Raw genomic sequence first — 18,358 nt, 5'->3', positions numbered from 1 at the left:
CCTGTCGGGCGGTGGGGGACTGGGGGAGGGATAGCATTTAGGAGAAATACCTAATGTAAAAGATGAGTTGATGGGTGCAGCAAACCAACGTGGCACATGTATACCTATGTAACAAACCTGCACGTTGTGCACATGTACCCTAGAACTTAAAGTATAATAATAAAAAACCTAAAAAAAGAAAAAAAAAAAAAGAAAAGAGATTCTCCTGCCTCAGCCTCCTGAATAGCTGGGATTACAGGTGCTGCAACTATGCCCAGCTAATTTTTATATTTTAAGTAGAGATGGGGTTTCACCATGTTGGCCAGGCTGGAATCCAACTCCTGACCTCAAGTAATCCACCCACCTCAGCCTCCCAAGGTGCTAGGATTACAGGTGTGAGCCACCATGCCCAGCCTGAGAATAGTTGCTCTAAATAGAAATTCGCATCTTCTTAAAGATTCTGAAGAGGGTTCTAAAATGAAAGGTACTAAAATGAAGAACACTCTGGCATACTGCTAACTAGAAGGAAATCATTATTAAAATCATAGCACCTACTAGTACCTTCAAGAATGGCTACAGCTGACTGGGTGCGGTGGTTCACGCCTGTAATCCTAGCACTTTGGGAGACTGAGGCTGACGGCTCACGAGGTCAGGAGGTCGAGACCAGCCTGACCAACACTGTAAAACCCCGTCTCTACTGAAAATACAAAAATTAGCTGGGTGGTGGCACGCACCTGTAATCCCAGCTACACAGGAGGCTGAAGCAGGAGAATCGCTTGGACCTGGGAGGCGGAGGCTGCAGTGAGCTGAGACCGCCCCAGTGCACTCCAGCCTGGACGACAGAGCGAGACTCCGTTTCAAAAAAAAAAAAAAAGAATGGCTACGGATAACACCATCCGAGGAGCAGCCTGTGGCCTCTTCCCTACAAAGATGATTTTCAATCCTTTGTTTAAAAACATGCACAGGGCTGGGCGTGGTGACTCAGGCCTGTAATCCCAGCACTTTGGGATGCCGAGGAGGGTGGCTCACAAGCTCAGGAGTTTGAGACCAGCCTGGCCAAAATGGCGAAACCCCGTCTCTACTAAAAATACAAAAATTAGCCGGGCGTGGTGGCGCATACCTATAATCCCAGCTACTCAGGAGGCTGAGGCAGGAGAATTGCTTGAACCCAGGAAGGTGGAGGTTGCGGTGAGCTGAGATCGTACCACTGCACTCCAGCCTGGGTGACAGAGCAAGAGTCCATCTCAAAAAAAGGAAAAAAAAAAAAACGTAAAAAGAAAAATTAAAACAAAACAAAAACATGCACAGGCCAGGCATGGTGACTCATGCCTATAATCCCAACATTTTGGGAGGCCATGGCAGGTGGATCACTTGAGCCCAGGAGTTTGAGACCAATCTGGGCAACATAGTGAGACCACATCTCTACATGAATGAATGAATAAATAAATAAATAAATAAATAAATAAATAAAATAAAACAAAACATGCACAGCCCAGGCTGTGGCAAAGAAAATATGCACAATCCAAAAGCCCTTTCTAGGGTCATATGTAGCCCACAGTAGGGACTCTAAAAGTACCTGCTGAATTAATGATTGATAACTGAATGAACTCATGTCTGACTTCTGTCATTCTTGTAGAAATGTACAGTATCCTTGCAAGGCATCTGACGTCATTGGTGGGCCACAGGGCAACTTTGACCCATTGGCTCCACTGGTCTGTTTGTGGATATAATACCAAACTGAGCTATGTGCTCGTTTACACACAAAGTGGGTGGGGAAAGTTTTCTAATAGCAACTTTACTTACCTCCACTCGGCCCAACTGTGGAGTACACCACAGGTTCTCCCTTCCCAGAAGAGAAATAAATGGGGAAGCTGAGAAGGGCAAGCCTGAGCTCTCTGGCTTTCTCTCCACACCACTTCTTTGGCAAGAAAAATGTTTGAGCTCAGTCTAAGAGGCTACCAGGGCCCTGGATAAGGATCTTATACAAACGAGTGTGCCCTGGATATGCAGCCAATCCATTCCCCTGATGGGAGCCTGGATCTCTGGGCCCCAGCAGCTCCAAGTCATTTTGTTCCCAGTGGTTCTTCCATTCTCCACCCTCATTCCTATAAACAAGAATGACCCTTGATTCAACTCTTGTCCAGTAAACTGCAGAGGTTGCCTGGGGCACATCAGATAAGAACAGGTAATAGCTGGGTGAGTTTGGAGCAAGAGCTGCTTTACTTAACATCACCATCAGGGAAGGGCCATTTAAAATTTGATGGGCACGGGAGTGAGGGTGGGACCAGGCAGCAGATAAGTGAGGCTGGCTGGACAAAAGCCAGGGTAAACTTGAGGAGTGGGCTCAAACCTTGTCTGAAAAGAGCCCCTGTTCCTTAACTCCAGTCCACTGCAATCATGAGAGGCCAGTCATGAGGCCAGTGATTTCAGAGATTGTAATTTTCAAGAGCAGCCTGAAATGTAGATGTTTATTTGACATCTCCCTAAACTCTAATGATGGCAACTAATTTTTTGAAAGTGTTAAATGCTGTTTTTTTAAAGTACATATCTGCGTGTGCTCCCAACTTGTGGCCTGTGATGTACCTGGGGCCACCTGGGAATGGGATATAGGGGTTTTCAACCCTACTCCCCAAGCTAGGAGTGAATCTCTGCGTTGGGGACCTCAGTGGAAGGTTGTCCCTACGGCCACAATCTCTAGGAAGGAGCATTCTGGCATGTTCCTGATAAAAAATGAGGGCACACAAGGGGCCTCTTCACCCCTAAAATTAGACAAAAAGCAGCTCTCTCCACTTTCAACTGGTGGTACCCATTAAACTTGCGCTTGGGACTGCAGCCTCCAGGCCTTTGCTCAAGGAATGCCCTGTCCCCTTCCTATCCACCTACTTTAGCCAGGTTCACTCACGTTTTCAAGTTCACACTTTCCCAGTGTTCACTGTTCACTGTTCACACTTTCAAGTTCACATTTTTCAGTGACATCTCCCCTTCACAGACTGGGCTATGTGGCCTTCCCTTGAGTTCCCATGATGTTCGGTTTTATAACTCTGAATATAGAGCCAGAATGTAGTCCAGAGACCTTGCCTGAACAGTGTCTGGTACTTAGTAGGTACTACTGAATACTGGTTGAACAAATGAATGTCAAAGTTGCCAAGAGTGGAGGCTAGTGGATGATAGGAATTTAGATTAGGGGTGGAAGAAAAAAAATTAAGCCCATTCACCTATTTTGAGCTGGGACTCACTAGGAACCTGTGATTGCACCTTAAGAAAACTTGGTCCTCTGAATCTTGCAGGCTTTTAGGTCTTTAAGCACCTCTCAGTGAAATGTAAATGTCACTTGGATGTGGGTGTTCACACTTTAAATCATAATGTGGGAGAGCCTTCGTTATCAATTAACTCCCTAAGTAGATTTACCCAAAAGGTAACCACCTGGAGAGAAGAAAGCTGGGCTGACGCCAGGAAAGGACTCTGGCCTCGGCAGCAGGAGAGGGAGAATGGATTCCACAGCTACTAAATGCTGATTCTATCCAAAGAAATCCTTCCCAATCTCTACTTTGGAGGCTGACTGGGGGCTGATGGAAATGGCACTGGGGTAGGAGCTGTTAGGAAATAGGGGGCCTAGCTTCAGGGCTGACAATAACTTGTAATAGAAGTCTTCGATATCTTGAACAAGTCCCTTTAGCACTCTGAGCCTCAGTTTGCGTTTTGTTTCCTTCCTTCCTTCCTTCCTTTGAAAGTGTTTAGTTTATAAATCATCTCATGAAAAATCCACAATGACTGCATATAACATTATTGCACCACCTTTTCTCCTTCATGAGCCTCAGTTTTCCCATCTGTAAAATGAGTCACTTGTGCTAAATGATCTCTTACCATTCTATTTTTGTTTCCACATGGAACAGAAAAAAATATATATATTTCTTCTGTTCTATTTTCTGCCAGCACATAACCCAGGTCTTGTCCTCTGTTAAACATTCATATAACAGCCCCCTGCCCTCCTTGCCCTACCACCGGACTGACCATCATCCTAGGACAACACAAACTCTATTTTCTTTTTTCCTCCAATTTTTTTAATTTATAAAAATACGGAATGCTTCACAAATTTGTGTGTCATCCTTGCTCAGGAGCCATGCTAATCTCCGTATTGTTCCAATTTTAGTATATGTGCTGCCGAAGCGAGCATGCAAACTCTATTTTCATCATGCCATTCCCTTCCTGCTGACTTTCTTTGCCATTCTGTATCCCTAAGATGGGAATCCTAGGGCTCTTTCAGTCTTTCCAACCCCAAACTCCTTGTGCAGCAGCCCAACCAGCCAGAACCCCTTACCAAATTGTCTCCTGCTCACCTTTCCTTGCAGCTCTGCCGACATCTGCAAGTTTCTGTACTCTGCCAATTGACATGGCACAAATCACTTTCTTCTAGGATGTGAGCACTACTGTGTGCTGAACACTCACTATTGCCAGGGACTCTGCCTGGTGCCTTACACACAGTATCTCTAATGCAGTCTCTGAGATCTTATGACCTCAGATTCACAGATGAAGAAAGCAAGACACCAGTAACTAGAAGAGGGAAGTGGTGGAAATGGGTTTAAAACCTACGTGCGCCTGTCTCCAGCATCGATGCTGTTTTCCTTTACCACTGCCTCTTCAGGATGCCTTCCCTGAATAATTCCACTTGTCCTCTATATACGTTCTTACCTCAGGGATTTCCAGCATTCATGCATATGGTTTAAAATGGCTCACATCTTTATGACATATTTCTTACTTCAGAACCCCTTAAGGATGTACACACATAGTTTACTACTGTTCACACTTTTTATGGCAAACACAGCACATTGCTTTGTGTGTGTGTGATGGAATCTCACTCCTTCACCCAGGCTGGAGTGCAGTGGTGTGATCTCGGCTCACTGCAACCTCTACCTCCCAGGTTCAAGCCATTCTCCTGCCTCAGCCTCCCAAGTAGCAGGGATTACAGGCACGTGCCACCACACCAGGCTAACTTTGTATTTTTAGTAGAGACAGGGCTTCCACACGATGGCCAGGTTGGTCTCAAACTCCTGACCTCAAGTGATCTGGTGGCCTCGGCCTCCCAAAGTGCTGGGATTACAGGCGTGAGCCACCGGGCCGGCAGCACATTGCTTTGAGTTGATGTCTGATGGCTCTGCAAGCCCTTCTCCCCTCTCCAACTGTCGTCACTCACACCTCCATGGCAGGAACCACTGTTTTCTATTTCCTTTTTCACCTCTATGTGCTTGTCTACCACTCTGCACAGAGCAGGCCTAAGTACACTGACTACTGGATGAAACATACGGGTTGAACAAACTACAGTATGGTCCTCAGGTAGCCATGGGGCAAGTGTTCCCTCCTCACCACCCCTCCATCCTCCCACTCTAAACCTAAAAGGAAAAGTGCTCTATTTGGGAATCTCCTAAGAGGGAGTGAAGGAGCTCTGTAAGTTAAGCCAGCCTGCATACATGGTTCCCGGCCCAAGGTCTACACACTAGTGAGCACGTTCTTGGGTGGATGCTGATGGCAGGGCTTCATTCGATCTTGGTGAGGTCAGTTCCACCCTGAACCTCAACAACCTGAAATCATAAGCAGTAACGAGGCAGACACAGATGGAGATCTAGGTAAGTTTGGAAAACACTGGAGACTTATCTTTGGAATGAGCTTTCACATTACATGGGCTTTCACATCACGTGGGCTGATGAAGACTGATGATTCAGTCTTCATGCCTGGACCACAGATTTACTTTTACATGGTCCACAGAGGTTCAGAAGCTCTGGCTGAGGGTGAGGAGGCAAAGCCTTCTGAAGAGTCTGTCTTGTATGATTGCTCTTGTCCTTGCTCAAGGCAAGCTGGTGCTAGAGAGGGATGATCCCTTTACTGTGTATGTGTTAGTGGGGGACTGAGAGGGGGATGGATCATTTCAGCAACTCAGCTGTTAGTTCCCAGCAGCTGGTGGGTGCTGTGAGAAGTGCAATTAAGCGCCTAACCCCCCTCCCCCAGCTCCTCCCCAGCCTAGCTACTCCCTTGCAAACCCTTTCTTCGTGGGCAGACTGTTCCCTTGCCAGCTGCCTGCTCCTCCAGGTGTTTCCTGTACTCTCTATTTACTGGCTGGGGTGGCAGAGGGCGGAGAGAGGGAGTCTGTTTTGGCTTCCTGTTAGCCAATGGCAGTGGGTGTGGGGAAGGCTGGTGCTCCTGTATCTAGGGGGAGTTAACCACAAGCAGCAGCTGCCTCCTGACACCTGCCTTTCTGAGAGCATGTAAACAGTTAGGGGACCAGGGAGGAAGAAGGCCTCCTGAGCAGGGCAGACACTTCTGTCGGGTCAGGCTGGAGGAGGTCATTTCATAAGCTCCCAACCTCCATTCTTTCCAGGGGGAAAAGGGTAGGGTCAGGGCCTAAAGTGTCAGTCACCCCAAGGACCTTGGGCCACCCTGGACTCTAATCCCTACATGAGAAGCCCAGGTAGTACTGGGTCTACCTCCGCTGTCTACCTGCCATGAAATGGACGGCACTGCCTCCCCAGGCAAAGGCCAGGAGGGGACGGCAAGATCTTGGCAAAGCCTCCATTTCCTCACCTGAGACCTGAAACAGCTACACATTCTCCATCTTCACCGAGGTCCCCAAATCCAGCCAGCTTGGTGCAGAGACACTGTCATGGGTTTCCCCCTGGACACTCTTCCCAAGAAGGCAAGACAGTATTTTTGGTTCCAGTCTTTCCAGTCCAGTTGAAATGATACACTCGTCTGTGTATGTGTGATCCTTCCCTTCTTTCCTTCCCTCCCTCTCTTCTTCCCTCCCTCGTCTCCTCCCCTCCAGTTCCCTCCCCTCCCTTCTCCTGCACTCCCTTCCCCTCCTCTCCTCTCCTCTTCTCTCCTCTCACCTCCTCCCCTCCTCTCCCCTCCCCTCCTCTCCCCTTCTCTCCCCTCCTCTTTTCTCTTTCCCTGACAAGGTCTCACTCTGTCACCCAGGCTGGCATACAATGGCATGATCTTGACTCACTGCAGCCTCAACTTCCCGGGTTCAAGCAATTCTCTTGCCTCAGCCTCCGGAGTAGCTGGGACTATAGGCATGCACCACCACACCCAGCTAATCTTTGTATTCTTTATAGAGACAGGATTTTATCATGTTGCCCAGGCTGGTCTTAAACTCCTGAGTTCATGCTATCCACCTGCCTTGGCCTCCCAAAGTGCTGGGATTACAAGCTTGAGCCACCACGCCTGGCCTCCTCAGAGCAGTTTCATAGTGTTGACATTATTACCTTTAGACTATAGATGAAGAAACAGGCTCAGAAGGTTAAGCAAATTACCTATGGGCACAGTGCTTGTAACTGGCAGTCAGGCTTGAATCCAAGACTGACTGAATAAACAATAAAAATTACAGCAAAAACCCCAGGGTTTCTTCTATTTCTTCTTGTCACACTTAGTTCTCTTGTCTTCTGGAATCCAGAAACTTTTGCACAAAGCCACAGTTCACTTTGCAGATAGCCTACATAAGATGAGCAGTCTGGCATCCCAATCTTACACATCTCTTATGACCAAGCTCAGATCACCTCTCCCCTGTGAAATCATTGCCATTCATCCTAATGTTAAGTGATGTTTTAAAAACCTGCTGAGTTCTTATAGCAAGAAGCCACTGCTCCCTCCCACTGTGTGTATTCCATGGGTTTCTTTTTTGTGCATATGTCATATTTCAACTAAAATATAAGGTCCTAGAGATCACCTCTGATGTTGCCCAACATTCACACAGCATCTGCATCTAACACAGTACCTGGGAATGAAGCTGAAGCCAGAGGGACTGAGGAGACCAGATAGTCTAGACTTTTTAGGGAAGCCTCTCTTTTACCTTTGCCTCGCTCCAATTGAAGAAATCCCAGTTCAATACAGACTGGCCAGCTAGATGGGTTGCGTCATCCTAATCAGGAATTTCAGCTGCTGACTTCCCAGCCCTGGTACAAAACACAGGAACTCCTTGTATCCATTGTGACCCACTTCCTTTCTTACTGGAGCCTGCTCAGGGTGGAGGCTTAGGTCTCAGTGGCTTCTCTTGTTTTCACAAAAGGAAAATAATCGCTGTCATAATTACTGCTTGACCAATAGGCTTCTCCTGTGACACCTCCCCAGGGGAAAGAAAATGGAGCACTGATTGTTTCCTAGGATGAGATTCAAAGATATCCAGGAGGGTGGGACAGGATGTAAAAGCACTTGTCGAGATTATGGTGTTATTTGAATGTGAAGGATTGATGTGGATCCATGCTGGCCTTGGAGTCCAGAGGTTGTTATCTGGGTCTAGCATGGGGCCAGCTGCAACTGGCAGCTTGAAACCCATTTTTTATGGTTTTGAGGTTTCAGCCATCAGTCTGGCAGGCAAGTAATGAGTGTCCTGCAGTAAGTGCCCTCTTATGGGCAGAGACAGGACCCTTCGAGAAGCACAGGGAGAGAGGAGAGCAGAGGAGAAAGAACAGGGATTGGTCTGCAGTGTTGCCAGTCCAAAGGAGGTGACAGGAAAATTATATATCAAAGTACCTAAAACACTAACTACATGGGATTGAATGCAAACTAATGGAATTACATAGAATGACCTACATCAGTGCTCGGATGTTAGGTACACAAGTGGAAATGATCAGAGATGGGTGAGGTTAGCTTGAGCAAGGATTGGGAAAGACAGATGTTTCGCGAAATGCCTTTGCAGCTAGCATGTCTTTACTACCTTATTTATGCCCAGGAGAAGACATTCCAACCACTTCTGGGCACTGGCACTTTGGCCAACACAAACAACAGGAGGTCAGGTGGGTGGGCAGAAGAGCAGGGCATGAGGCCAGTTAGGAGAGGGTCAAGTGCTGTTCCCTGTGTTCTCTGGGTAGCCACTTTGCTCCCCCATGCTTCCTATCCTCCCCTGACACCAGCATCACCAGCTTAGCCCTCTGCAGAAAGAACAGCAGCAGCATTTAGCCTAGAAGAAAGCATGCCTATGGCCTCAGAATCATAACTTTACTAAACCTTTGATTAAGACATAGGGATGACTCCCTTTTATTCTGAATGTATTGACCTCAATAAATAAACTCTTAGCACCTTAGCCCAGAGTTCCCCTTAAATCCTCCCAAGTCAGGCTAGATTGATGGAAGGCAGAGGGAGAAGGGAGACAAAAATCTGAGATTCAGGAGGTTGCAGGGAGGGCACTAGCCTTAGCTCAGCCTCCACCCCTACTCTCTAAAAAAAGATCTCTGCACAGCCTTAGACCTTTCTATTCTCAGTTGCCTCATGAAATAATAGATGTGAAGTACTCTGAACTACGTTTAAAGTGCCATGCCCACCCCACTTCCTGGGAGATGTGGCTGTGGGGAACTTGAGAGCCTTGCGCAGCTTCTCCTGTTTACCAGGCACTGGATTGGGCATCAGCTTGCTCTCTACCACACTAGGAGGTAGGGCAGTGGGGGTTCTTAACTCCTCAGTTTACAGAGAGGAAACTAGAATTCGGAAAACCCAGATGCCTTGCCCAGAGTTACACAACACGCAGACGGTGAGCTGAGACTGGAAGCTGAGTTTTCTGACTCCTGGCCCACTCCTAGCTTCTTAATGTTTGCGGGAATGTGTGGATGATTTTAATAGAATCCCATTCTGGAACAACTCAAACTTTATCATTAAACTGCAGAGCACCCAGATCCCACTATTCCCCACCTGTCCCAGAGGCCTTGGATTTTCCACTTAGGCCCATTTCTGAAGAGGCGAAACAATGCCGGTCAGGGATGTTTGCCTGATGAAAGCCTCAAAGTACAAAGTCCCAAATTACTGCGGCTTAGTGCTGCTGCCCCAAACTGAAGTCTTCCTTCCCAGGGGCCCCGGCTCTGTGCAGAGCCGGCCAGAAGCTGAGGAGGAGAGTGGGGGCAGAGCTTCCCCAAAGGAGGACAGATGGGCAGGCTGGCCGCAGTGCCCGTGCTTTCAACACACTTTTGTTTTCCAGCCAAACACGCAGCATCAGTTCCCCTCTCACCTCCCGCTCCCTGGCAACCCACCCTCTAGCCCCCACCCTGCCTTCGGGTTGGCCCTGAGATGCTGATGGGCTCTAGAGGGACTGGGGTCTCTCTCCTTTATGACTTGGGAGAAGGATGAAAGGAGGCTTGCAACTGGTGTGGGGCAACTGTTGCCATCTGTCTGGTGGGACGTCACCAGGGAAGGTCTCGCCCATTCACTCCTTCACGCACCGCTGGGCTTGGGCCTTTTGTTTGGTTGGCTGGGGAGGGGGGCTGCTGTAGTGGAGGGAGGCTGCGGGTGAGAGAAGCAGCTTCTTTGTGTCTGGACCAAACTTTCAGTGACTCACCAGGTTAATTTGCATGAGGATGCTGCCCAAGCCCCAAACCACTCAAGTGACACCCCCTCCTCCTTTGGTCACACAGCTCCCCAGAGTCAGAGGGAGATGCTCTGGCTCCTGCATTGGGATGAGGAGCAGGCCAAGCCTCTGGGTCCTCTCTCTCCACCCTCGTCCCTGTCCCTTTCCCAGTGTGAGGTGGATCTGGTGTCCTCCTCCCTCCCCACCCCTAGCCTGGAAGAGCTGACATCCAAAGTCCTGCTTCCTCCTTACAGTTCTGTTCTTTTTGTTTGCTTTTTTCTGTGCACCAGGCCTGGCAGGCGGAGGGGCCAAAGCCAGAGAAAAGACCCATTAGCCACCGCCCGGCAGCTGAGCAGGAAAAGAAAGGAACTGAATAGAGGCGGTGGGGTTGGCAGACCTCCAGCCCAGCTCCTGGTCTTTGAATAAACACCCCAGCCAGGGGCTGGGGATCAGTGTGGGGAGGCTTTGGGGCGTTTCATTATTTAAAGGTCTCTATTCTATGAGCTAAGTCCCTTGGGAAGGGGGAGGACAAGCAGATGGTGTGCCCCAGGAGCTGGGAAACGGGTGCAGGGTGCAGGGTGGGGTGGAGGATGGGAGTAGGGGAGACTGAACCAGAGGCAGGGCTCAGAGAGTAAGAGCATGGGGGAATGGGAAGTGAAACAGCGGACTGCCCTCCCGACCCAAGCAGCGCCCTGAAAATAGCCTTTCCCAACACCAGCTGGGGGCAGGTTCTCAGCCTCTTCTTCCTGTACCCTTAACACCATTCCCCAACTTCAAAGTTGGTGTCTGTCCTAAGCGAGATCCATTTTGAAAACATATAACAAAGCTGTGAAGTTTGGGGGATGAATACTTCACCTTTCTCCTGGCTCTGAGGCATGCTCCAGGCTGGTCCAGGGGATCAGCACTGCACAGATGGGAGGATTTTCTCTGGCTCCATTTTTTTTTGCATAGTGGTGAAAGTCATCTATAAAATTCAGCATTTTATCTGTGTTCATTTTGAGTGGTGAAGCCACACGGGGAATCTCTTGGGAGTCTGGAGAAGTCTTGCGAGTCCTAAGGACCTTAACTGAAAGTCCTGCTCTTGGGTGGGGGGCATGTGGTGTTTCAAAAAGGCAACCATCCTAGCCTTTTCCTTTGGCAATATAGCAGGAAAGTCCACATCTTCTAAAGCAAAGTCAGACGGGTTTCCCAGGTGGAAACAGACTACCTAGGTACAGCTAGCTCTGTGACAAGAGGCAAGTTACCTAATTTCTCACTGCTTGTTTTTTCAACCTTAAGATCGGATAAAAGTAGTTCCTAGTTGGTATTGTTGGGAGGATTGATTTTTGTGAGGTGCTCAGAAGGGTACCCAGCTCTTAGAAAGTACACAATAAATGTGATCAAATATTATTATGGCCATTACTAGAACAGGAGGCATTTATCTAGGTTACACAATGGAAACTGAGAGAAACAGGATTGGGGAATTGAGTATGAGGCCAAAGGAGAATGTGTGAGGGGTAGCCTTGCCTCCTCCCTTTCTCCCTTGTGTAACTGGGTTATGGTTGGAAAAGTGAGACCCTACCGTCCAGACCCTTGCTTTGTGGCGGTTTGGGCATTATTGTTACACGGGGAGAAGGTGTGTGATTTACGTCTTCGGCTTCCCGGGGCCCTTTTCACTCTCTCATTAGCCCCTCCGGGCCTGCGAGGTCAGCTGGTCCCTTTTGGGGCACACACTGCAAGACAGCACTGTCTTCAGGTCATAGTCTGGTCTGCCTCAGAAGTTAGTTGGGTGTTTTTTGCACCTTCTCACGTTCGCAGGTCCCTCTTCCTCAATATGCTTGGTGGTGAGGGTAAGGGGACAACGGCAATGCCTTTCAACCCGGGACCGCTTCGGCCATGGCGATCCCACACCGGCTGCCTGGAGTTAAACCTGCCCGGCAAGGAAGCTTCGGGGAGGAGGGAGACAGCGCCGGCTGGGCGTGCGAAGGCAAGCAGGTGACTGGCTCCCTCCCTCCCGGATATGGGCCCTCGGCCTCTCACCCCCCAGCCACCCACCCACGTCCCTCAATTCCCACGAGCAGCTGGCTGGGACCTGAAAGCGCCACCAAACGCCCTCACAAGTCTGCTTTCTTCGCTGGGCAACAGCGGGCGCGCAGCAGCCTCCGCCCGCTCTGGCGAATCCCCACCTTGGCAACAAGCTGCTGATTGGCTGGCTCGGGGGCGGCGCGGGCCAATCCAAGCCCTGCCTGACGCGGTGTTTGGCCGAAAAGTATTAAGAAAAAAAAAAAAAAAAGAAAAGAAAGAAAAAAAGAAAGGTGGGGCTGGGCGCTAGGTGGCTTCCCAGCGCAGTTGCTCCCCCGGCGGCGGTAGAGAATGGGGCCTTTCAGAGAAGGGGGAGGCGGGGAAGAGGCGAGGCGTGGCGACCGCTGGGCTTGGGCCTTCTCGCCACCTGCCGCCGGAGCTCAGGTCCCTAAAACCTCGAAGGCGTCCCCGCTTCTCAGGTCCTCCTCGCAGCTTGAGCGACTGCAGGGCCCCGCCCGGCGCTTCTTGAGCAATCTGGAAGTTCGGGGGTGAACCTCTGGCCCTTTCCCGTCCTCCCTCCAGAGTCCCTCAGGCTTTGGGCATTGATTTCCCCAAGTTCGGGCTCAGGCCCTCTTCATTTTCTTCTCGTGCCTCTGCGTGCTCGCGCCCTCCTGTGGGCCCAGTTACTTGATCTCTGTCTGCCATCGCCAATCGGCCATCCTCTAAAACCAGATTAACCACCCCCTCCATTGTACCTTGGCCACGGGCGCCAGCCTCAGCCTCTAAGACAGCATGCAGTTCCCCAGCACGTACATTGTAAACTTCGTTTAACGAATCTTGAATGATGTTGTTCCCTTGCCCCAGGACGCAGAAGCACACACACACCTACAAACTCAAAGAATTCGGCACAGTAGCAGCGAGATTTAGACTCAAGAGACAGGTGACCATGAATCGACCCTAGCCTCTGCCACTTTCTGGCTGTGTTAGTTTGAGCAGTTACTTAACCTCTCCGAGTCTCAGTTTTCTCCTATGAAAAATACTAATGATAATAATGGCACTATCTCCTAGCATTATTGTGACAAAATGCCTGGCACATAATTGCCTAATAAATGCTGATATTATTTTAGGTATTAATAACAAATGAATGAGCATTTCTTTCTCATATTTTACCTCAGCTCACCATTCTTGATTTAGGTGCTGGGGATAGCACTAGATCCTAAGGACAATTAAAGTCCTATTAGTAAAGTAATTTGAGACTCAGAATACAACGTGGTATGTGGTTTCAAGGCCCTGGGATGGGTCCTGCGTTTAGCTCCTAGATTTTTGCTAAGGGAGAAATGTCTTGGCAAGACTGAATTTCCATTTTCTTCAAGGTCTTTTCTTCAAATTTCCACCTCTCAAAAAATTTTAGAACAGCAGCACGCAAGGACTTACAACTCCCTTTTTAATAGGATTTAACTTTCTCCTTTTGTTAGGTAGAGCATTCCATAAATGTTCTCTCCATATATGCGCATTAACACTAAGATGGGCTTGTATGTTTTCCCCAAATCTCTTTCCTGAAGTCTTTTCTTGTCACCTGGAGACTCACCCCTTCTGCATTCTCTTGCCTGCCAGAAACATACCACATGCTGATACCTACATTCTCTTCAGTGAACATGGAGACTGGCTGTTCAGTGCTTACAGACCCCTGGCTGCTGTCCAGTTCTATCACCTGCTGGGCTTGGTTGATGTTTCACATTGTTAAGAACAAAAGCAGTGATGCGTCTGGGGCATTTCAGTGACGCCTGACGGCGGGGTCAGGGAGGAGGGTAAGGAACACAGAGAGACGGGATACAGTTCAGTGGGGAGCCAGTAAGACTGGGGTTCCGTCTTGAGTCTGGGCCTTTAGGGAGACAAGTCAATGAAGCTTGCTGGGTCCCAGTTACCCTGTCTGTAAAGTAGGGTGTCTCATACCTGTCTCCTTCCTGCATAGATGTGTCAGGGAAAGAAATGTCATAGAAGTGAAAGCACTTTATATTTTCTGGGTTAAAAAAAAAAAGGTGTGGCGTGGCGCCGGGCGCGGTGGCTCACGCCTGTAATCCAAGCACTCTGGGAGGCTGAGGCGGGCAGATCAAGAGGTCAGGAGATCGAGACCATCCTGGCTAACATGGTGAAACCCTGTTTCTACTAAAAATACAAAAAATTAGCTGGGCGTGGTGGTGGGCACCGGTAGTCCCAGCTACTTGGGAGGCTGAGGCAGGAGAATGGCGTGAACCCAGGAGACGGAGCTTGCAGCGAGCAGGTATTGCGCCACTGCACTCCAGCCTGGGTGACAGAGTGAGACTCCATCTCAAAAACATAAAAAAAAAAAAAATGTGTGTGGTAGGGGTGGGTGTGTAATGGGCTGTAAAATCCATTTCATGCCACTCTTTTCATTGGTCCCCAAATAATATGATTCCACAGGTGTCATTAAAAGCTTATGAATGCAGCTGTGTGTTAACTGTTGGGGAGTATTAGCAGGAATCATATGATATGATCCCTACCTTTAAAGAATTTACAGTCTAACCAGGTTGCTCAACTAACACATGAAACATTGATGTGTGGCACTACTGTGGTTTCTAACAATGGTTCCTCAACCTATTCAGTTCTGTCCTGCAATGAAAGGATCATCTGGCGATGTGACAGTAGAGCCAATCAGCGGATGTACCTCACCCCAACCAGCACAAGTGCTGGCCCCTTACCTCTCCCTTTCTGTCGTTTCAGTGTTACAAACCATCCTTGCTGCTGCCTTCAGTGTTCATGAGCCATGGCCCGATGCGTTGAGTCCTAGGCTTGGGATGATAGTGCATTCACTGTGGCCTGCTCTCCTCCTCACCCTTGATGCTGCCCTTCACCTGCAGTCACGCAGTGCCTGTTCCTGATGCTTTCCCGCCTGCACCTGCCACTGCCGCTCTTCACAAATGCCAATGCAGCCATTGTAGCTGCAGCTGCTACTCTGGGGTGGACCCTGGATGGGACTTTGGGGGTGCTGTTGTCCCTGCCTCTCCCACCCTGGGATAAAAGGGCCATCTCTCTTCCCCCTTCTACAAGAGGAAGAAGAGTGCTAGTGTAGCCCTCTAATCTCGGCATTTGCTCCTTAGGCCAGGTCACCAAGAAAAGATGCAAGGTAGCCAGGTTCAGTGGCACATGTCTTTAATTCCAGAACTTTGGGAGGCTAAAGTGAGAAGATTGCTTGAGCCCTAGGAGTTCGAGACCAGCTTGGGCAACATAGGGAAAACTTGTCTGTACAAAAAAATTTTTAAACTAGCTGGGCTGCAGTGAGCCGTGATTGTGCTACTGCACTCCAGCCTGGGCAAGAGAGTGAGACCTTGTCTCAAAAACAAAACAAAACAAAACAAAACAAGAAAACGGTGCAAGGAGCTCATCTTTTCCCACAGCACACCTCCTTGGTGGAGGGTGTTAGACTGGGTCGGCAAAAGGACCAGTTCTGTTGCTGCATGCTCAGCAGGCAGCTCCCAGCTCCGGATTCCCAGTGCTGGGCCAGCAGACTCTGCTCCTTTCCTTTTTTTTCTCTTGAGACAGAGTCTCACTCTGTCACCCAGGCTGGAGTGCAGTGGCATGATCTTGGCTCACTGCAACCTTCGCCTCCGAGGTTCAAGCGATTCTCCTGTCTCAGCCTCCTGAGTAGCTGGGACTACAGGCATGCTCCACCACACCTGGCTAATTTTTGTATTTTTAGCAGAGATGGGGTTTCATCATGTTGGACAGGCTGGTCTCGAACTCCTGACCTCATGATCTGCCCGCCTCAGCCTCCCACAGTGCTGGGATTACAGCATGAGCCACAGTGCCCGGCCCATTGTAGGCTTTTAAATGTTTCATAATTAACAAAGTAAGGAACGATACAGACTCAAGGATAAATGTGAGCTGGGCACGGTGGCTCACAACTGTAATCCCAACATCTTGGGAGGTCAAGATGGGAGGATGGTTTGAGGCCAGGAGTTCGAGACCAGCCTGGTCAGCATGGAAGGACCCCATCTCTATTAGAAAAGAAAAGAAAACAAAAGAAAAGAAAAGAAAAAATAAATGTGAGTTGTCACCTGTATACACCAACCCTTTTCTTTTTCTCTGTTGTTTAGTTTGGTGAATAGACGATGCCTTCCTTGGGCTGTTTTTGCTGTTGTCAGGGTATCATACACCAAGGTCTGGGTCTCAGGTACCTGGGCCTTAGTGCTTGGCTGGTATTCCATTCCCAAGGCCCTGGAAACATCTGTCTGACATCCTAGATGAAGCTCTTTTGTCTGCCTTATGGAAGTCCCTGTTAGATGGTACAGTATGTTGAATCGTGTTCCCCCAGGATCCATATCCACCCAGAACCTTACAATATGACTTATTTGGAAACAAGGTCTTTGCAGTTTTAATTAATTAAGGGTCAAGTTGAGATCATAAGATAAATATGTACAAATATTATGTGTCTGTAATAATTAAAAATAAAAATAATTTAAAAGATGAGATCCTAATGAATTAGGGTGGGCCTGAAATTTGATGAGTGGTGTCTTTTTTTTTTTTTTTTTGAGATGGAGTTTCACTCTTGTTGCCCAGGCTGGAGTACAATGGCACAATCTCAGCTCACTGCTACCTCCATCTCCTGGGTTCAAGCGGTTCTCCTGCCTCAGCCTCCCGAGTAACTGGGATTACAGGCACCTGACACGACAGCTGGCTAATTTTGCATTTTTAGTAGAGATGGGGTTTCACCATGTTGGCCAGGCTGGTCTCGAACTCCTGACCTCAGGTGATCTGCCTGGCTGGGCCTCCCAAAGTGCTGGGATTACAGGTGTGAGCCACCGTGTCTGGCTATGACTGGTGTATCTATAAGAAGCAGAAGACATAGAGAGACAGGGAGAAGGTGGCCATGTGAGGACGCAGGCAGGTGAAGACAAGCCAAGGCACATCAGGAGCCACCGGAAGCTGAACGAGGCAAGGAAGGAGTCCTAGAGCCTTTGGAAGAAGCATGGCTCTGCAAACCCTTGACTTGGGACTTCTGGCCTCTGGAACTGTGAGAAAATAAATACATCTTAAAAATGGTTTTAAGCCACTCAGGTTGTGGGTACTTAGTTATGGCAGCCCTAGGGAACAAATAGACATGGGTAATGTGGATCTGAAGCCAGATTCAAAGCAGTGTTAGCTTTCACCAGGATGAAATGTTTCTGGATTAAGAAGAAGGAGGTGTTTGTATGTGACAGTCCTAATTTATATAAGGACTTTCTATACCCCTGTTGGTGTCTCTCTTACCCAGTTCCACAGAGTTGTCTTGGTGGCTGGTATATGGATGAATGCAAGACCAGGCACGGTGGTTCACATCTGTAATCCCAGCACTTCAAAGGGCTGAGGCAGGAAGATGGCTTGAGCTCAAGAGCTTAAGACCAGCCTGGGCAACGTAGCAAGACCCTGTCTCTACAAAAATTAAACCAAATTAGCCGGTCATGGTGGTGGGCACTCGTGGTCCTAGCTACTTGGGAGGCTGAGGTGGAAGGATTGCTGAGTCTGGAAGTCAAAGCTGCAGTGAGCCGTGATTGCACCACTGCACTCTAGACTGGGTAACAGAGCAATAATCTGTATCAAGGGGAAAAAAAGAAAAAAAGATGAATACACCTCACAGACCCCTTCTACAGATTTCTTGAAAGGAAAATCTATTTTTTGGCTCTTTGGCATCTGAGCCCTTTATTTATTTTGAGAAGTTCCCCACTATGTGAGACAGAGCCTGACTCCTATTATTAAATATGAGATTGCCAGATACTCACCTCCCAGTCTCACTTGCTGGTAGGGCACTAGCGCCTGACTTGGTTCTGCCAATTTGACTTGGAATTGAAAGTTAATTACATGATAAAGCAAAGGCCCTGTGGAACCCACTCTGGTGAGGGTAGGGCAGTGATGGCAGTGGTCTCCAGATTCCATAGGCAGGAACAGCAGTGGTTCTCATAAATGGAGCTCCCACGTCTGTGCCGGCGTGGGGTGGGGGGTCTTTATGGGCATGAACTTGGGTCCTTGGGTGTTGTTTCTGGTTGCATGCCCTCAAGGTTG

This window comes from Mandrillus leucophaeus, unplaced genomic scaffold (genome assembly GCF_000951045.1).
Source record: "Mandrillus leucophaeus isolate KB7577 unplaced genomic scaffold, Mleu.le_1.0 Scaffold38, whole genome shotgun sequence".
Taxonomy (NCBI): Eukaryota; Metazoa; Chordata; class Mammalia; order Primates; family Cercopithecidae; genus Mandrillus; species Mandrillus leucophaeus.
Note: the sequence above shows the minus strand (reverse complement) of the source record.